We start from the raw sequence: 21891 nt of genomic DNA, 5'->3' as shown, positions 1-21891 counted from the left end.
ATTTGTATGTCCTAAAGATTTAAAAAAGAAGCAGGTGGGGTGTGTGTGTCTGCGTCTGTGCGTGCATCGAGTGTGCGACGTCTGTGCGGGCGACGACTGTGCGTGCGTGCCTGCGTGCCTGGTGCGTGCGTGCGTGCCTGCGTGCGTGCCTGCGTGCCTGGTGCGTGCGTGCGTGCGTGCCTGCGTCCGTGCGTGCGTGCGTGCCTGCGTCCGTACGTGTATATATATATGTGTATGTAAGCTCTCTGTGAGAGCAGACGACAGGCTTTCGCTCTGTCAGTATCGCGTTTGCTTATCACAGTTGAACAGCAGTTCGTTTGGGGCCTTACTTCCCTTGCTATGCAGTTCATGAAGTGCTGAGGACCTCTGATGGTAAGACTGTTGTATTTGATATTACGTATGCCACGCTGAGAAAAACTGTCGGATGTATTTATTTTGGTTGTTTTTATCCGGCACCACTGCCCTGTGTGCAGTTTATAGAGATGAACATAGACCTTTCCAGTGGTGAAGGACACTCACAAGCTGCCTAGTACTTCTTTCTCATCTATTTAAATACGCATGGACACTGCACTCACGCTTTTCTTTAAATAAGGGCTTTCCATTGAATTAGTAAGTGTAGAGCTCCCAAAAGAGAATAAAAAGTGCTAAAATGGAAGCAGTCAGGTGCATAGAATCTGAGAGGACCTTGGCCACAGGGCCTGTCACTCTAGAAAGAAGCAGCTCGTAGGTCCATGCCCGAGCAAAAAGAAGCTTGAGGTGATGAGAAAATGTGAAATGGAGTCCCAGACAGGGGCTTTCCCTGGGTTTCCAAGATTTAGAAATACTTTTGGATGCAAAGTCATGGAAGATGACATACATCTATCCGTGCCCAGGAGATAATGTTGGCAACAGATGTAAAAAGATTGGAGAACTGTAAGGAGAGGGGGGAAATGCCCATTTCGAGAGGCAACGGCTCCTTGAAAGCACCTGGGATAGCTGAGTCCAGACTTGGTTGATCTCCCTCTACGGTCAGCCCCTCTGGCATCCATGGTCGGCCCCATACAAGGCAGTACGTCATTACAATCAGGTTTGTATTGACTTTTTCTGTTTCATGTAACTCTGCGTTTCCACACATCGTCCCCTTCTCAAAACCTCCAAACGTTTCCCCTTACAGTGAGCTCCAAACTCATTTCCTCAGCCTCCAAACTCTTTTCCGCTTTTACTTGCAGTATTTCCTCAACAATGTGCATGACAAACACTCTACCCTATTACACCTGATCTATTCGTCACTTAGGGGACCCTCTCTCCCAGTTTTCCCAGAACCCAGGATTGTTGGTGCTAGAACCAGGAAGTCCAAGGCAAACTGGGATGAGGAGGTTGCCTATCTAAGCCACTCCTGGATGAACACATTGGAATTGCTCTGCTTCCATACCTCACATGCTTCTCCCCAGCTTGGAGTGCCACCCGTTATTTTGTCTACCTGTTAGAATTTGGTCCACATCAAATTCTATTTCCTGGAGGAAGCTTTTGCAGATCTTCCACTGCGCCGACCCATTTCTCTTTCCTTTGAGATCCTGGTAGCTTTGGTTGTCTGGAGGACTGTAAGGGGGAGGAATTGAGTAGAGTGGTTGAGAACATGAATTTAGGAGGTAGCCAGGTGTGAGTCTGAAATGTGATTGAGATAATTGCTAATTGAATGCAAGTTAGTTAGCCTCTCTAGGCCTGGGTCTTGTTGTTAATTGTGGTGGGGGCATGCAATTATAATACCTAGCTTTTTGGGAGGTTGCCAAGGTGAAATGAAATCATATATGTAGCACCTGCCTCATGTGGTATATTCATATATACAATGTTACTATTCTTTGGTTCCTTTATTTCGTGGGTATTTGTTGAGTGCCTTCTGTATCCTAGACCCTGTTCCATGAAATAGTATCAAACAGATTTTTAGAAAAATACCCTCAAAGAGCTTAGATACTAATGGGGAGTGGGGGAGACATAAACTGTGACAGATAGTGATAAATGCTAGAAAAATAAAGCAGCAAAGGGAGATAGTGAGGGCTTTATTTAAGGTGGGGAGAGAGAGCCTTCAGCAAAGACCTAACAAAGGTGTGAACTGAGATGAAGACTGGGCACATGCAGGCTGGAAAAGAGTTTAGCTCTGGTGATGTTAAGTGTGTGATTTTTCTTTTAAACACCCACGTGCACTTACTGAACCATGTTAACCAGACAAGTCTTCCTTAAAAAAAAAAAAAAATATATATATATATATATATATATATATATTTATATAAAAATAAAAAATATTTATATATATATATAAATTTCAGACTTAGTAGTTCAAGAGGAGAGTAGAGATTGGTGGGGGATAACTAAAGCCCTTCCTTGAAACCTCCCCTAGGTATTATCACTACTACTTAACCAGAAGCTAAGATTCGCCATCTTATACTGTTTTTCTGAATCTCCCTCAGTTCTTAGAATAGGACTGGGCACGATAAATTCTTGATTTGTATTGACTCATGACAGTAGAAACTGTAGAGCAGGAACTTTGGGTTTCATGAGCTCTTTTAAAATAGAACCTTTGTGCTTCTAAGGCCTTTTCATAAAAGAACTCGGCCCTCCACGTGGAAGCTTTCTGAAAGCACCCAGCATATACCATAGTCCTGCATGAACCTTAGTGAGCTCCCAGGTAGGCAATGCTTGGTGGCAGACACCTTCACTCGTCCAGGTTCCCCAGAAACAAGAGAAAAAAAAGGCAGAAGATGAATGGCCTTTGCCTCTGAAACAGCTGCTGCTGCTCCTGCATCTGCATGGGCCAGTTGATTTAGAGATTTGTGAAGAGAGCCTCTGAGCCCCTCACTCCTGCCAAGTGAATTGCCAGGAGCATCCCATGGCAGGAGTTATCGTTCTTCTCCAGGTGCTGCAGGACAAATGCCCTGGAGTTGGAAGATGAAATATCCTTGCTCCTAGAGGAAGCTGCAGGCACGAACTGGGCACAGTTGTGAGGATGAAGGTTATCCTGCCCTGAATAGCCAACAACTTGGAGGTAAGTCAATGACACTCATCCAAGACTAATGCCAGAGGGAGGCACCTAGGACTCATTGTTACTGAAAGATGACAATATTGCCAGCTCTCCGTTATTTATGTCAATGTGCCTGGAGGTGGAGATGTGCACCATGGCATAGTTGCTCCAAACAATGCATAATCCAGAAACCGAAATCATTTCCCTCCATTGTGAATGATATACTGATCTTTTTGTCTTGTTCGGGCTGCACTTTGCAGATATTTCAGGTACTAACTGATTTGCCATAGTCCTGTTCCCCTCCCACTCCTCCACTTCCAAAATAAATGTTCTAGAAAGATATTTCTATCAGCAAATACATTTGGTAAATTCTGGGTTAACAAAGTACAGTAGATTTCTTTGTGCAGGATTTCTCAAAACTTTTAATACATTAATACACACTGCAACTTTCCAAAGGGAAAGAACATGGGCAGCAATATTTGAGCAGAAGGGCCTGTTTACCAGAAGCACCTATTAAGGCAAGCCTTCCCCTTATCACACTTTGGGAAATGCTTCCTTAGGCTACTAACATGAAAAGAGTTTTCATTCTCTGAAACTAAGTGTCGCTTGGGGAAAGGGCCCAGGAGCATGCCGAGGACTGGATCTTTAAAGTGCCAGGAGATTTGAAAAGAAAGGAAAAGCAGAGAGAACTAATCATTCCTGGGGCAAGAGGGGGCCCTTGAGTCTCATGCCTGGCCTCTGCTGACTCACTAGCTTCTGGCTGAGGGATCTGGCTCTAATGGAAGTGTTTGCCTTCAGAAGTTACAAACAGGCATTTGCTTTAAGACCTGGGTGGCACTATGCAGTGTTAAAAGAAGGAAAAACTAAAAGAAGACAAAAAATTTCACCCCAAGGCTACTTTTAAGAGGGAAGGCCTATCAAAATTTAGATATACAAAAGGCTTCTCTTAAAACACAATCCTTGTTATTGTTTGTTTGTTTGTTTTTTTGAGACGGAGTCTCACTATGTCACCCAGGCTGAAGTGCAGTGGCACAATCTCAGCTCATCGCAACCTCTGCCCACCCCCCATCCCCCGGGTTCAAGCAATTCTCCTGCCTTAGCCTCCCGAGTAGCTGAGATTACAGGCACCTGCCACTGTGCCTGGCTAATTTGTATATTTTTTGTAGAGATAGGGTTTCACCATCTTGGCCAGGCTGGTCTTGAACTCCTGACGTCGTGATCCACCCTCCTTGACCTCTCAAAGTGCTGGGATTACAGGCATGTAATCCCAACCATCAGATATTCTTTGCTGCAAAATTTTGGCCAATATTTTCACGTAATGAGAAAATCAGATAAATTCATAGGAAGTAGAGGGGGTTTCAATCTAATCTTCTCTATCCGTCATTTCCTCTACAATATATGGAAAAGCCATCCTGTTGCTGTTTGCACACCTCCACTGATGGGCGAGTCTCACCACCTCCTAAAGTTCCATCGTCAGACAGCTCTAAGTGCGTGGGTCTAGTACAGTAAACTTTACTCCTGACTAACATGATCCCGAATTTCCAGCATTCTCAGTGCTTGCTGCTTTGAGTATGGTATATGCTAGCCTTTGCCAGGGAGTAATGCGGAACCTAAAATAAAGCAACAATAAGTCAGATAGACTGAGAAAATGAACAGAAAGAAACACATAAGAAAAGCAGCCAAAAAACAGCAGTCTTCGCGTTTTACTATTTGGGGAAAAGCAGTCCTCTGAAGGTGTCTTGTTGGTTAAAGAAGAAGGTTGTTTTGCAGAGAACAAAAGGATACATACGAAAGTGTTTGGAAGAACTCACTGGGTCATACACCTAAGTGTAAGGTATTTATTAGGGGATTAACATTGGGCACTATCACAAGACAGGGAGACTAGGAGTGGGAGAAAGGGTCAGATTGCTCAGAGGCCAGTAGGAATGAGAGGAAAGCAGTGGAAGGCAGGAGGATGAAAGATCTAGAGGAATCCCGTGCAGAGGAAGCGGGTCAGTAGATGGTTAAGTTCCTCCTGAAAACTCAGTTTCTATTTATGAAAATACTACCTTGGTCACCACACACCCTCACCTCAGAAATCTGGGTATCACCCTTAACCTCTTTTTCATCCCACTATTTCTGCCAACCTGTTAAGTGTGTAAGCCCTCTCTTAAGGAAGCTGTGATGTGTTCCCAGATAGTATGTGCGGTGCCCATTATCTTTTAATTAAGATGAACTAAGAGCCTTTTAACATGGAAAGCAATGAGAGGCAAAAAACTTCCTTGTGAAGGTCTCACTGTGTCACTGGGCACCATTTACCCAATCAAGGGGAGATGTACTTCTGGACAAATGAGGCGTTTAGGCTCAGTTTCTGGATCAGTGGCAGCACTAGGAATGAACTAAAAGGGAGGAATAGCCTTTGTTGGAAGGATTCACTGCCTCCCTGCATCTCTGAACAGACAGCTGCCTTCCTCAAGACGTGTTCCTTACCCTTGGACTCTCATTCGTTTGCTCCTGGACACCATGATGAAGCCACCCGGCATGGCAAACACCTCCAGCCTCAGACTCAGCTGAGGGCGTCCTGAATCTTCACTCACACTGGGGTCCCTTAGGGCACTTAAAATGAGAAGATAAGGGGGTGTCCTGAAAGAAGGGCTGGGTGACAGAGTGATGTGCATCTGAGGGGAGGGATCTGGTGAGTGTGTGCACACATATGTATATGTCTACACATGTGCACATGGCAAAGACAGGTTAAGCTGTGGTTTCACATCATCTTCATCTGCTTCCATCTGGAAACTGGAAGATTCTCTGACTGTAATTTACAGAATTCTCTGAGAGGTGGCCTGATTATAGTACTTAGAGATTTACAAAATGAATCTATATATAGTACTAATGATTTACAAAAACTGGGAGGTCTCCTGATTTTCCTTCAATTCTTCAATGACCTTTGACAGCCCTCCGTCTCCATCCATGGCCTGTCAGCCCAGAGCCCATCACACCCAACCAAGCCCAGCGTCATTTCCTGGTTGGAGCAGCTTCCTTAACTTTCAGGACTCTGGACCTTGCCTGCATCTACCCAGTCTCCCTTAGTTGACCTCTCTGAATTCAGCATCTGCCTACCTTATTGCATATGTCTGTTCTAGGGATCTTAATATCACATGTCTACGTTCACATGTGAACCAACATGTGGGACCTGTGGTTAACTGTAAAATGCCACTCAAGGGCGTTAAAGATGGTACTTTATGAAACCCTGTCTAGGAGTTTGCTTCATACTAGAATCCTTCCAAATGTCTTTTCCTTTCTTCTCAGTTCAAATCTTGCCCCTTAAATCACCAGTGTACTTTCTGCTGGGTCCTCAAACTCTGGTTGCCAGCCCTTCCTAGCTGGTCCTGTTCTGAGGTGCTGTAGATGGCCAAGGGACAATGAATGCTTACAGTTTTAAATTTGGAAGTCACCTATATTTGGCCACCTAAAAGCTCCCATGCACACATTTTCCTGAAATTGTGCAGTTTTCATCCGCCTTTACATGCTTAAGTGGGTCTTAATTTTAGGTGTGAGTGAGGCAGTGAATGACTGTTCATTTGAGACTAAGGGGTCTGGTTTTTAGGAGGGGCTGCTGGTTTTGATGATTTATGCTGCATTCAACACTCATGGAGTGGGGAGAATGTGGTGTGAAGTAGGCATGAGCTATGGAACCAGGCCTGGGTCACAACCTTGATTCTGACACATACAGCCTTAATCTCTCTGAACTTTACCCACGAAGTTGATTATTGTGAGAATTGAGTGAAATAATGTGTATAAAGCACCCGGTACATTACATACATATGACCGGTGTTCAATAATGACAACTTTTGATTGTGATTTATGAGCATCCCTCAGATGTAAGGTGTTAGGTGTTGCAACACCTATGAAGATTTATTCCAGGTGTGGGTGCAACATCCAGGCGCGCGCTTGCTCTCTCTCTCTCTCTCTCTCCCCACCCTGTTGTTTTTTTTTTTTTTAACAGGAGCACAAATCCACCTTTATTTATTGACTTTTCCTTAGTTTAAATCCTTGAGGCATGCAGCATCACTTGGATTATGTGTCCAATAGCCTTAGCAGGAAGATTGCTTCGGAATTTGGCAAGAACCATGCCACTGTTCCCGTGGGCCCCAGTTACCTTTCCCCAGATCACTCTGGTTTTGTTTGGTTTGTGCCAGGAGTGACTGTGTTGGTCTTTGCTTTGTATGCATAAGCGTTAACTATTGCCCAAATAGAATTCTGTTTCATCTCGGGCATAAACACCTTCAATTTTAAGAAGAGGTGTGTGCTCTCTTTGGTTCCAGAGACTCCACTTATAGCCAGCAAAAATGGCCTTGGACCACAGCCTTCCAGACGTATTTCCTTTTAGAAGTCCTGTTCCCAGCAGTCCTCCACAGAAGCCAAGATGGCAGGAAGAGAAAAACAACATCCAGGCTCTTGCTTACCATGTCAGTGCTTCTCAGCCCTGGCTAATTCCATAATCACCCTGGGTCATTTCTCTAATTACAGACTTCTGATATCACAGTTGTCCCTCGGTATCCTGGGGGAATTGGTTCCAGGACTCCCTTGGATACCAAAATCCTCAGATGTTCAAGTTCTTCATATAAAATGGCTTAGTATTTGTATACAACCTATGTACATTCTCCTATACACTTTAAATCATCTCCACATTACTTATAATAACTAATACTATGTAAATGCTATAGTTATTATACTTTGAAATTTTTCCATTTTTTGTTTTATTGTGATTTTCTTTGCTTTCAAAATTTTTTTTTATTCAAAGTTGGTTGAATCTGTGCATGTAGAACCCACAAATACAGAGGATAGACTAAACTTTAAAAGACTCTTGAGTTAGCAATTTGGGGTGGGACTGGGAATCTGTATTTTGTAAAAGCCGTGGGAATGACTCTAACACTCAAGCAGAGGTTGGAAGGAACTGCTTTACAGCCAAGTGCATTTCTTAAGGGCATGGTAATAACAAAGTTGCTGATGCAGTGGTTGATGAAGATTTTTTTTCCCAAATAAACACATTGAGTATCTCTCTTCAGCCAATCAGGATATAGTAGAACCAGAGGAGAGGATGTGTATATATTTTTTAAAAGTTTGTAGGTAGTCTTGCTTTATTGCCTCTTCTCTCATTTCTTTCTCTTTTCTTCTTCTTCTTCTTTTTTTATTTGAGATGGAGTCTTGCTCTGTCACTCAGGCTGGAGTGAAGTGGCATGATCTTGGCTCACTGCAACCTCTGCCTCCTGGGTTCATGCGATTGTCTCGCCTCAGCCTCCTGAGTAGCTTGACTACAGGCATGCACCACCACACCTGGCTAATTTTTGTATTTTTTTTTTTTAGTAGAGATGTGTTTTCCCCATATTGTCCAGGCTGGTCTCAAACTCCTGACTTCGTGATCCACCCACCTCTGCCTCCCAAAGTTCTGGGATTACAGGCGAGAGCCACTGCACCTGGCCCTTTTCTCTCATTTCTATTGGAAACTCTTCTAAGGCATAGTCTTGGAGCTCAACCCCAGTGGGATGTCAGCGTTCATCTTCTCTGGCACCATCCATGTGCCTTATGATTTTAGAATTCCACATTCATAACTTGAATTCAATTTAAGCCTATGCCAAACAGACCTCCCAGAAAACAATAAGGTGTTGGGAGAAGAAACCACTCAGGGTAGATTTGCCCCAGAAACTGATTCATGAGATGTTACAAGTCAATGACAATCAGAACTAGGGAGTAAAAGGCACTGGGCATTTTGCAATTCCCAGCCGTAAAACAAATACATAGTTCTTGATTAATTTTCAAGTCCTGGAGATGAGTTGCCTCCAAAGAATGAGAATTTAGGCAAGTGAATAATTTCATATTGAAATGTAGGAGTTAAGGAGGCAGAGTGTCCCTTGAGAGTACCCAGCTGTGAGATAATAACCCCAAGGGGCAGAAGGCAGGTGCAGCCTCTCCACCAAGTGACAGACCAGCTGGGAGGTGCATCCACTTACTTCTCACAGCAGCTATCCTGGATCTGAGAGGCTTGGGAGCTGGAAATAGGTGCTAGCCAGAGGTGTGTTTACTGGAGGCTGGGGTGGTGGGGGAGAAGAGAAGAGGGAACATGAAGACAAGTGTGCATCCTGATTTGAGAAATTAGCAAAGACTGCAGATCTTCAGGAACCTGGACAGTCTAAACATGGGAGATTACTATAGAAGCAATATTTATATGAAAAGATGCTCCGTGAGAATGTCAGTCCCATGACAGCAAGAGCTTTATCTTGTTCAAGCCGTCAATTCTTACCAAAATAACGCATCTTGTTCAAGTCAGATATAAAAAATAAAGCACATTGCTCGTGTATTATCGGGGAAGGAAAAGCAAAGGGGGAAAAGCCACTATTTAACAGATGCCTGCTTTGTATTTAATATTTTAATGCCTTGGTTTCCAAACTTCGTTGCACATTTCAATCACCTGGGAAGATTTTAAAACTCTCAGTGTCCTATACCGATTAATCCCCAATGTCTGGGGGTGAGAGCTAGGCATCAGCATGTTCTAAAAGATTCTCAGTTGATTCCAATCTACAGCAAAGTATGAAAACAACTGGTTTCACACATTGTTCTTTTAATCTAAAAAGTAATCCTGTGAGACAGGTCCCATAAAGTTAGCCCTGTCTTACGTATGAAGAAAGATGATAAGAAGATAATCACTTATCCAAGGTCAACCAGCAATTAAGAACCTGACTTTGGTTAGGTTTAACATTTAACTACAGCACTGTCTGATCCAATGGCTGTACTCATTTAACAACATATACAGCTGATCAAGTTGCCATAATAAAATGCCACAGACCTGGTGGTTTAAACAGCAGAAATTTTCTTTTTTTTTTTTTTTTGAGAAAGAGTCTCACTCCATCGCCAGGCGCCAGACTGGAGTGCAGTGGCACGATTTCGGCTCACTGCAACCTCTGCCTCCTGGGTTCAAGCAATTCTCCTGCCTCAGCCTCCCCAGTAGCTGGGATTACAGGCGTGCGCCACCACACCCAGCTAATTTTTGTATTTTTAGTAGAGATGGGGTTTCACCATGTTGGCCAGGATGGTCTCGAACTCTTGACCTCATGATCTGCCCGCCTCAGCGTCCCAAAGTGCTGGGATTACAGGCGTGAGCCACCGCGCCCAGCCGAGGAATTTATTTTCTTATGGGTCTGGAAGCCAGAAGTCCTAGATTAAGGCCCAGCAGGATGGGTTTCTGGTGGGGGCTCTCTTCCTAGATTGCAGATGGCCACCTTCCTGCTGTGTCTTCATAAAAGGTAGGGGCAGGGGAAGGAGGAGGGGAGGACAAGCAGCAGGGGGAAGAAGAAGAGAGAAGATATTAGCTCTCTGGTGTCTTTTTTCTTTTTTGAAATGGAGTCTTGCTCTGTCACCCAGGCTGGAGTGCAATGGCGTGATCTCTCACCGCACCTCCCCTTCCCAGGTTCAAGCAATTCTGCCTCAGCCTCCTGGGACAGGCAGAATTGCCTGATGCCAGACCTGTCATGATGCCTAGATAATTTTTGTATTTTTAATAGAGAAGGGATTTCACCATTTTGGCCAGGCTGGTCTTGAACTCCTGACCTCAAGTGATCCACCTGCCTTGGTCTCCCAAAGTGCTGGGATTACAGGTGTGAGCCACCGCACCTGGCCTAATGTCTCTTCTTATAAGAATATCAATATCAGATCAGGGCCCTACCCTTATGAACTCCTTTGACCTTAATTACCTCCTTAAAACTCAATCTCCAAATACAGTTATGCTGGCGCTTAGGGCTTCAGCATATGAATTTGTAAGAGGCACAGTTGAATCCATGGCATAGTGTTTGGTGTTAGACTTACCATTCAGTAGATAACTTGTAGTTACTCTTTATTTATGGGAAGCATATTCATCACCTAAGAGTGAATGTCAGTTTTTGTGAGATGTCCTCCAACTCACCGAAGAAAGAACACAAAGCCATAAACTAAAACCTCTAGCATCAGGAATTGAGGTTTAGATAGTGGAATGTCTTTCCTGAAAAAGATTGTTCCACATATATATATAGGAAAAACATCCAGAAATTGTTTCTGCCTCTGCTTCTTCAAGGAATAAGTGAAATTTTAGATGAAATGAAAGAATCACACTTTTGTGAACCGAGGTATTCTGGGAAGGACCGCAGATCAGAACTTAAGGAGCACTTTCTCCCATGCAGGCTGTTCTGAGGATGATGAAGTCATCCTACTGATGCTCAGGGAGAAACATGTTTCGCCGGCCTCATTCTGTGTGGCACGGGCACTTTTCAGGGCATTCAGCATGTGCTTAACCTCCACTTACCCTTTATCCAAAATGGAGGACAGTTTCTAACTCTTCATTTACTTCTATATTTTTATTCAAAGATAAGACCCTCACAACAGAAAGGAATTACAGCCCATTAGCTGTGGAAATGGTAGGAAAAGACCTCAGCTCTTTGCAGGAGTCCTAGTGCCTAGGTGCGGATTAAAGGACTTTGTTCTCACCTTGTTAGTAAACAAGCAGCTTTCAGACAGGACTAAACAACCATGATCTTTGAGAAACCAAATCAAAGATAAGAAGAATAAAACTCAAAGTTATCAAGAAAGAGAAAATGATTGAAGCAGGAAACTGCAAACTAATAAAATAGATGTGTATTGTTTAGGAAAATTCTCAAATAGAAAGTTAATGAATAATGAGTATTTATAAATGAAAGGAGTAGTCTCAAGGATTAGCATAGATTTACTTTGAACAATTCATACACCTCCGATACATGTTCTTATTTTGCTGTGATTCTTAAACTGACATATCAGGAAAATGCCACACGTCTATTTCAGCAAAACATTTGACAGTATTTTAAATGGTATCCTTATGAACAAGATAAAGAAGTGTGAACTGGATGGAAATTCAGTTATGAATTTATTGGAAAACTCATAAAAACTCACATTTTAGACTGATATTAATGGAAAAAATAATAATTATGGTATTAATGATAACTAATATTTATCTCCTGACAGTGTTTTACATGTACTTTCACTCTTTAAAAAAATTCATGTTCATTAAGTCCCATTGGTAAACTTAGTGCAGTCTTGTTAAATATTTTCAGCAATTATTCGGTGAATATCATGCCAGTTTGGGTTGTCAGAAAACTGGGGGTACAACACTATGCTGAATTATTTAACAGATATATTGTTGGAAAATTCAAGTGATTTTCAGACTTTGGTAATAGCATCAGAAGCTTTTCCTTTAGAAAATTTTGGAAATACAGATAGTTGTAAGCATACAAAAGGAGAGTTCTTTGGACTTTAGAAGCATCAAATGAGTCTCACCCAGGAGCAATGTCTGTACTTGAATGTGAACATAACACAAGGAAGTTTGCAGAAATCAGCTCCTGGCCTCAAGGAACAGATGACCTAAAACTAATAACAAAGAAAGGTAGGAAGGTATGATGGGCGATAGAGACACCCCAGTAGACAACCAAACACACAGCCACAGCCAGACGCATGAACGAGAGTGATGGATTACAGTGGGTGCAGGTGGCTGGATCAGATGCACAGATGCAGGTGGGAGGAGAGAGGGCTGTATCACAGGGTAGAGTGTGCAGTTCATGTGTGCATTTTCTCCCATATGTGCACTGGGGAAAGCAGAAGGAATATGAAAGTTTCTGTGAGCAACTAGAAGGACAGCCTCTCCTTCATAAAGAGGAGAAACAAATAGTTTGTCATACTGCCTGGCTCCTTCCTCAAGCAGTTACCAGAGAGCACCCTCCCTGGATAAAGCTCGCCCCTTGGGGCACAAATGGCTTTGCCCTTTCCTCTCACACTCACATGCAGGAAGGGAAGACAGAATCTGCCTGAGTTCACCCCTCCACTGATCCCAGTCCTGGAGCTGCCCCACAGCCCTGGACAATGCTGAGAGCCAAAGGTCATGGGAGCAGAGAAGCAGCAGCCAGGTGAGGGACTCCAGAGAGATGGGTCCTTGTCCCACTGTATTAGTGGCGAGGCTGCTACTGCTTGAGTCGTACCTGGATGGGATGAAAGGATCAGCCACCTGATGGGAAGGGCAGGTGTTCTAGTCCACCTTGTGATTTAATATTCTATCTATGAGGTTTCTCTCTAACTAGACGGAAAAGTCTTCAAAGACAGGGAGATGTGGTTCACGCACTAAATCTGTCCCTAACTCCCCGCAAAGGCTCCTAGAACATACAGAGCTCCTCTAGAACACTGTGTCTCAGAGTGCTGTGGCTTTCCGGTCACCTACTTTAGCCATCTGATACAGATACAACATCCTAGAACCAGTCACGTAACTGCTAAATCAGAACCCCTGGAAGAGAGTTCAGAACCTGCATATTTTAGATGCTTCACAGATGATACAGACAAACACAAGAGTTTGTGATACTTCACAGAAGATGAAGATAAACACGAGTTTATGAACTAGTGTGCTAGAGGACTTAAAAATCTAGACTGTACAATGATGGATTCTGAGCCAGACAGCCTAACTTTTAAATCCCTGCCTCTTACTCACTGTAAGACCTTGGGCAAGTTACCAAATCTTTCTACACCTTGATTTCCCCATCTGTAAAATGGGGATAATAATAATCTCTACCTTGAAGAGTTGTGAGGATTAAATGAATATTCAAAGAACACATGCACTTAGAACACTGTCCAGCACACAGTAAAGCATCATTAAGTGTGAGCAGTTATTATCTGATCCTGCCCAGTGTGTGGAGGAAAAAGTAGAAGTGCAACTCAAGAAGCAATGCACAGTCGATGACTCCATGAGAACTAGAAACCAGGTCTTTGTACTTTCCTGGCGGGAGACTTTCTGCTTTTGTTTCTTCTCTTTCCTCTCTCTCTCTCTCTCTCTTTTTTTTTTTTTTTTTTTTTGAGACTGAGTCTTGCTCTGTTACCCAGGCTGGAATGCAGTGGCATGATCTCAGCACACTGCAACTCTACCTCCTGGATTCAAGTGATTCCCCTCCCTCAGCCTCCTGAGCAGGTGGAACTACAGGCATGCACTACCATGCCCAGCTAATTTTTGTATTTTTTGTTTAGACAGGGTTTTCACCATGTTTGCCTGGCTGGTCTCGAACTCCTGACCTCAGGTAATCTGCCCACCTCGGTCTCCCAGAGTGCTGGGATTACAGGTGTGAGCCACTGTGCCCAGCCTCTTCCCTTTTCTCTTCAAGGAGATTCTGAAATTTGATGCTCAATCACTAAGAATGATCTGAACATGCTTTTTAAAAACAGTTCCATAGGGAAAACAAGGTTAAATACCATTTGGAGACCAGTTCTGACCAGCATATGCTTGGTCAGAACCCAGGCAAGAAGTCACGATCAGAAAGTACAGCAATGAAGGACTCCATAGGAGAATCTTGGCCATCTCTTTTATGAGCCAGGAAACCAAGCCCCTGAGAGTTGTAGTGATTGATGTGCATATGGCCCAAGATTGTGACTTTAATGTACAACTCCTGACTCCGAGTCCAGTGTTCTGTCCCTTCCCGACACTAGGAAATGAGATGCCATGTGCTGTGGAGCCACCGAGTCTGAGCCTCCTTGATGGGACATTTTGCAGACTCTTCCACACCCACATTTTTGCCTGCCTTCCAACAACCCCTCTGCCAGCCGAGAGCCATCTGCATACAGCGGTGACAGTGGAGGTTAGAAGGCATTTCTAAGGAGGACTTGGAATAAACCAACTCAAAAGTGCGCAGATTTTAATAGAAGAGACCTTCCAGGATTCTTCTAAATTATGTAGAGCAAAGAATTTCTTAAGGTGACCCCAGCCTTGTCCTTTTTATAACCTCCTCCAAATGAGGGATGGTGGTGGGACTCATACAGGAACAGCTCCTTATTCCCAGCAACAAGTTTCAGTGATATTTGGTGTCTCTGTGACCACCTGTCCTTAGAGTGTTCTCAGCGATAGTCTTGGCTCCAGCCTAAAGATTCCCATGAGGCCCCTGTTCTCTTCAGGGCGTGTCTACTCTTTAGCCAATAAAGGTCAGCCCTCTTCCACCTATTGCTTCCTTACATCCCCTCTTACTGTAGGTGGGGTTCAGGGGTCCATATTACTGGCCAGGATTCAGAGGAGAAAAGAGGATTGGCTTGAGCAGGCAAGAGAGAGAGAGCCTGGTGCTTGGAAACAACTCAGCATCTTGCCCTTGTTACTAATAATCCTCCCAAAATCACCGAATGGTTTCTGGGCATTAAAGTTATCATTTGCCATAAACCCCTTGTCTGTTTTCTGGAGAGTTTAATATATTGCAGGAAGTTTCACCCATAAAAGGTGATGGCTGTGCTCCTGTGAGTGAGCTGGACGCCCGTAACTTATGACCTTCATAAATGTGAGTGGGTCTCGCAAGCAACTCCATCAGTCTTTGAGTAATTCTGCTTCGTAGTAAAATATTTTACTGTGCATACTCCTGTCAGCATTTACCTCAGTGGTGCAGAGACTTCCCGTTCCTGCTGCCTCTTGCTCCCTACTCTTGCTCCATTTTCAATGATCTCACTTTCAGACTCCAGTCTGAGACAGACAGAATCATCTTTGCTTTTTTAAGGCTGCAGCCCAGCTCAATCCAGGGACTAGTGGGACTTGGAAAGCGGCAGAACCAATGTAGCATTATTTATCACTGTGACATTTTGGGTACTTTTTTTTTGGCTTGCAGAATTGGAGGGAGTCAGCCAAGAAAGCCATCACTTTCACCAGGGAGGGTCCTTCATTATCAAATGGGTCTGTGCTTGAAGGTGATTCTCAAGATAGAGAGTCTTCTAGAAGTGGGAGACTTTTTTGTCACCCTGATGAAGCATGGCAGTTAATGTTCTGCTTTATAGTCCCAGCGACCTAAATAGGGTTTATCAGAGTCACAGGCTTAACGCTGGCCCAGAAAGTAACCAAACACCTTTTATGCAGTGTGGAGCAGTAGCCAGAACACTCCTGTTAGCAAGCTCAAGTCTCAGCTCCACCACCTGCTTGCCAGGTGATATTGGGCAAATTACTCACCTCCCCTATGCCTCAGTTTCCAAAGGTGTGAAATACTATGCCATCTCCATCTCAGTGTTGACATTAAGAACAGATTAAATACTTTATAACAGCAAAAAATGTCAAAATTGCCATGTGATAATGCTGTCACGGTAAGGAATAATGGAGGGGTAAAGGCTTAGAGGAAATGAAGCCAAGTAGAAAATGAGAGCACTGATAAAAAGGATTCAAGAGAAAAAGAAGCAGTTGAATATAATAAGTGGAATATCTGGCTCTTGAAATCAGTGTCACTGCAGTTACAGGGATGGGCAGTGCTGGGAGCTGTGAGTTGGTGATCATACTAGAGTAGGCCGGCTCTGTGAGGCCAGGGGGACAGTTCATCTGCCTGGTAACCTGCTACTTCCAGAAACTGTCCATGGCCTGGTCTCAGGGCAATTCAGTTCATTTTCAATTCAACAAATACTTGTTGAATGCCTAGTGTGCCAGGCACTACTGTAGATTTTTGAGATTCATTGGTGAATAGAACAAAAATCTCTGCCCTTGAGGAGTTTACAGTCTAGAAGAGGAAGTTGTCTGCAGCACATCCACACCAGATAACCAGTTCCTCAAACACAGAATGGGACCTAGAGTAGCAGAGGTCCTGCCTTCCCACCGGTTCTCTTGTCCCTCCAGTGGACACTCAGGGAGGTTGACAAAAATTGATGCTGTGAATCATTGAACAGAGAGCTCCTTGGTCTCTATGGGGCTCTGCAAATCCATCCTTCCTCCTTCCCTCCCTCCTTCTCTTTCTTCCCTCTTTTCTTCCCTCCACTGGGTATATCATTTTTATATTACAGGTAGAAGTAAGTTCATTCCATCAGTCACTAGTGTAGCTGAATTTAGAATATGCCTTCAAATCCACTTCTGAAAAATATTTGATACATTTCTAGGAACATTTATAGTGAGAACAGAGAGATAGAAAAGGGAACAGGATGGAACAGAGGAAACTTGATAAATAGGAGAGGCGAGAGATTGTTCCCCAGGAAAAATGAATGTCCCATGGCATTTTAAAGACTTTCAGAACTGCCCAACAGTGTCTTTAGAATCTGGGGGTTACCTCTTGCCTCACCTTCAGAAGGCTGGTTACTGCAAAGACAAGCATCTGTTCTTTCATCTGTAACTTGTTTGAGCAATTCCTAATGTTGGTCAGTTATTGCTGGGCAACGACCACAGGTTCTCAGTGTTGTGCAACAGCCAGCATTGATTTAGCTCACATGTCCTCAAGCTCTTTGGGAGTTGGCTGCTACGGTCTGGGCTTCCCTGGGCTTCCCTGGGCATCTCTAAGCCTGTGGGTTTCAGGCCTCATTCTTCTCCCTTCTCTCTTTCTCTGCTCTCACTCTGGTCATTCCTAGAAGATCTTTTAAATGTTCTTCAGAAGCAAATTTGAAACTGAATTTAAATTTCAGCCACACCAGTCATTGATAGGATAAAATTTTACCTATTAGTTGATTTTAGAACACAAATGACCTATGATAGAGGGGTGACATACACACTGAAAGCAAGAATGGAAGGGAGGAAGGGAGGAATGAAGAATGGGAGGAAAGAAAGAAGGAGGGGAGCAAGTTTCGAAAAGAACTGGACCAGCAGCATCAGCAACACATGGAGACTTGTTTAAAATGCAAATCATCAGCCCTCACCCCAGACCGACTGCATCAGGATCTCTGGGGCTGGTCCCAGCAATCTGTGTTTTCATGAGCTTTCCAGGTCATTCTGATACTAACATTCAAGAACCATTGTCCTAAGGTACAGATTAGATCCTTCATCTTTCCAGGGCCAGTCAGCTAGCCAGGGCACAATTTTCTTATGACAATGGCGGAGGTGCAGGAGGGAGAGCATCAATGTGTGGCACCTCTCAGGCTTAGGCGAGGGATTGGCAGCTGATACACTGGCCAAATTTCATTGTCAAAGCAGTCATGTGACCAGGGATAAAGAATTGAGACAGAGAACTCAATTTACCACTGGACTTAACAAAAATAATGTTGGGATACTACTTCACAGTCTTTGACGTTCTTTCACATACGTTGTTCGATAGAATTCTCATAAGAACACTGTGAGGTAAGAGGTATCTCTGTCTAATGGATGAAAAAAGGGGATTCTTAGATATTGAGGTCAAGGTCACATAGCTAATAAGACCCAGGTCTCCCATCTCCACATTTGGAACTATTTCCATTGCATCAAACTTCTAGCCCATAGGTTCATAAAGATCCTGGATTTCTTTCATGATCAAAAACATCTACAATGTACAGTGCAGTATATTTCCTGTGCCCTAGAGTCCTTATCCACACAGGGAGAATGAGAATCAGAAACAGGAAAATATTTTTACCTATTATCAGTCTCACATTAAACAGTTGGCTCTGTTTCCAGGTTTCACAGTCCCAGCCTTTTTTGCTTCTAGTGTTTCCTTATAAACTTGAATTCCAAGGTTTCATGAGCCTGCCTTTGAATACCCTGCAACGTCAAATTTTCATACAAGGAATTTTTCAATAGGAAGCTTTCTTTGACTAATTTTCAAGTGACTCTGATTTCATGAGAGTGTCAGGAGGGAGGCGGGGTGAACAGAAAAACAGAAGAACAAAAAGGAGCAAATAAGTGCAGTTTCCTTGTGCAGCTGAAGACATAATCCGGAGAGGGAAATAAGATTAAGAAGGAAAATAAAAGGAAGAAGAAAACATGACATAGAGGACATATGTTTCCTGGTGCTGTGGCATAGAATGCAGTTATTTTATCAGCCAAAGCTGAAGGGAAATTTTAGTGCCTCTGATGACTTAAAAAATCAAATTAAAAAACTGTTTTTTGAATCAGACTAACATTTGTTTTTAAATATTTCAACAGATTGAGAGAAAATATTGTTAAAAACTTTTATGAGGGCCTGGCATAGAAAAAGGGTCCTATGCCAGTCCCCTCTTTTCTCATAGGAAAAGAGTCATTTATTATTTCTACTTTTATGTAAGGCAGGCATCTTCCTTTCTGCTTTCCTGCCCAGTCCCCAGCTTGCCCCTCCTCCCCTGACTACTTGGTAATTTAAGACACCTGAGGTGCTATAGGAGAAAAATATGACCCTGACTGAGTGTGATCTATAGGGAGCCCTGGCTGCACACCTTAATTATTGCTAACAAAGTAACATTTTAATAGCTTTGGGTTGAAATTGATGAGCCCTCCTGTTTGCTGGAAGCCTTGCAAAGACACAATATGACATCTTGTAGGAAAAAAAAAAGAGAGAAAGAAGGCAGTGGTGTTAAAGTATCTGGCGCTGTGTGCAATGGTCAGTTTTTAAAAAGTGCATTATCCTTGTTCAGCAACTTTGTCCTTAGAACTTAAAGTCCATCAGAGTTCATATGTTCATGTAATGAATTTCCATCTTCCTATGAATAGGATGTAAATATTATTGTCTCCTTTTACTAAAGAAAGGCACCATGAAGGGACAGCGCCAAGTCTTCTAGCAAGGGAAAGATGAGCAGCAGAACATGAGATGCCAAATCCGCTGAGCCCAGTGACTTATCCACTTACTTTTATAATGGTGTTCATTAGAAATGGTGGATGTGGGGTGACAAATCAGGTGGTTTAGAGGACTTCAACAAGTAAGAAAAGAGGACTTCACCTCCAGCTTCCAAGACAGAACTGCAGAAATCCCAGTATCAAGTGACTGAGTAGGTCCCAAGGAAGCTTGAACAGGTGGTCGGTCTTCAATCCATCACAAGCCTTTGAAGAACTCTCTTATCTAATAGTCCCAGTTAATACACATAGTTGTGATGATTTCTCAGGCCACGTTCCTAGTCCACAGCACCATAGCCTCTTCTGGTATCCATGATATTTGATCTTGGTCATTAGTTCATAGCTCCCCTCACTGCCCAAATGCAAAGCCGTTTCAGGTCTGCTTACCCCCTTACAGCTACTGCAGAGCCCCTCCCAAGGGACACCCAAGACCCTATTCTTTAGCACCATTGCAGGATCACGAAAAAAGAATTTGAGTGCTGCAGACCCTCTCTGCTTAGAAAAGACAATCTCCTCTTTCTACTATCCTGATAGAGCACTAAGATGCTTCGAGGAAACTTCTCAGCATTATATGACTTTAAATCTGGGAAGTGGGAGTGGAGCTGGGTGTATGGGATGCATAGATCATTCTTAAAGACCCACAACAATATCTAATTCTATCCATCTCCTCTCCACCCCTCCTCTGTCTCTGAAGAAATTCAGATTTTTTTCTTTTCTTTTCTTTTCTTTTTTTGAGACAGAGGCTTAATCTATCAGCTTCCCAAAGTGCTGGAATTACAGGCATGAGCCATTGCAGCTGACCCAGGTTTTTCTCCTGTACGGGGAAAAAAGGGCTCAGCATGTCTTCCTCCAAGACAATTTATATGACGTAAATTTTATTCTCTGTGCCCTTAAGAATCTTATTTTTCATTATTCAATAGTTGCGTATAGGGAGTTCAAAACATCCCACCTCCCTCCTTTTTTCTTTTCTCCCAAAATGTTGAGTTTGGGAATTCTATTTTAAGAACACAGAAGCTAAACTTTGGTTTCTTTGGTTTTCTCCTTGCATCTCTATATCCTAGGTAGTGATAAAAGAACACTTCACTACTCTCTGAGTTGGAGAGGGAAGGAGGTGGTGGGAAGATTTACCAAGGAAGGTGGCTGAGGATAATACTTCAAACTATTCTCTTACATTACAGTTTTGTTTCCATCATTAAAGAAGAGGCAGAACAAACCCAGACAGAGTAGAAATAGGAGTGCCCTCTTTCTCAAGAATTAGCCACTCAATCAGAGGAAAAAATGGGAAAAGAGCTCAAGTCAGCCAGAGGAGAAAGTAAAGCACCATTAAAACATGCTGGGTCTTTTAGCAGGTATTATTTTTCCATATAGGCATACAGTCATAAACATAACTCAATAATAAATGGCTTCCTGGTGAATAATATTGAGCTAAGGCTTATTTAGAAAGCCCCAATACACCTGAGTCAAATTCATATCGTATCTTGTTACATGTGACACTCAGTGTGTATAAATAATAGTAAATATTCAAGCCTTTATGTGACAGTAAATGGTGGGGTGTTCCTGGAATTATTTGCAAGAAGTGGGGTGGGGGTAGAAGAATGCCATTATGAAGAGATTAAAGAAAGGTAGGTCATCCTGTTGACATAAAGGGGATTCAAGAAGATCAGAATACTTAATAACATTTGCAAAAGCATATCTGAAACTCTTAAAGAATCGGTGGAGTAGAGTGATGAGGTCTCAATAACAAATCATCTTGAAGGTATTATTTTAGGTGGGGTTGGGACTGATGGCTGTCAGCTGAGGATGGAGATGACCATTCTCAGATTCTCAGTTTGTATCTATATCTCAACAAGTTTGCCCTGGATCTAAGATCCCACAGAGAAAAAATATTGAAGAAGTTTTTGAATAATTAAATCAAATGTTTATAAATAATTCTGTTGGTATCAAGATTCAAACCCCTGTAAAGAAACAGTTCATCAAACAAGATAGGAGCTTCTGATATACAAATATGCAAAATAAATGATGATAGTTTGAAAAGAAGCTCATCTTTCTTAAAATTGAAAGCTATAGATTTTGCCGTAGACTGAGTTCCCCAGGAAGCAGAGCCCGAGGCAAAAGCCTTATTGCCACTTTATTCAGGAGTGCAATCCCAGGGGAGCAGAAGTGTGGGAAGATGGGCCATGGGCAGGGAAAAAGGGAGAGATGATATGTTTCTAAGCTGTCCAGTCCCTGGTGTCAAGCGCAAGTGACTGCTGAATCTCGCAGGGTCATCTTCTGAGGCACCTCATGGATAGTTGCTCGTCAGGACAGTTCATTCAGGACGAGGAAGACAGAAGAATTCATCAGCTGGCCCCTTCTCACATTAGGGAAAGGTTCAACTCAGGGGAAGTTAACTCCCCTGTTC

At 43.0% G+C, this 21891-nt stretch overlaps 1 long non-coding RNA gene and 1 pseudogene across 1 annotated transcript in view; one reads left to right on the top strand and one right to left on the bottom strand.

Annotated features, from left to right (window-relative positions):
- Positions 1 to 249: 249 nt before the first annotated feature.
- The window catches only part of LOC144580082 (uncharacterized), a 91324-nt gene continuing 69682 nt past the window's right edge, over positions 250 to 21891 (top strand). Inside the window, exons 1-2 of the long non-coding RNA XR_013528957.1 lie at positions 250 to 372; positions 2891 to 3019. This is a non-coding gene — a long non-coding RNA (uncharacterized LOC144580082). The remainder of the gene's footprint in view (positions 373 to 2890; positions 3020 to 21891) is intronic.
- LOC108588960 (large ribosomal subunit protein eL33 pseudogene) lies at positions 7020 to 7424 on the bottom strand (annotated as a pseudogene).

This window comes from Callithrix jacchus, chromosome 18 (assembly GCF_049354715.1).
Source record: "Callithrix jacchus isolate 240 chromosome 18, calJac240_pri, whole genome shotgun sequence".
Lineage (NCBI taxonomy): Eukaryota > Metazoa > Chordata > Mammalia > Primates > Cebidae > Callithrix > Callithrix jacchus.
This window is presented reverse-complemented; position numbering and strand designations above follow the sequence as displayed.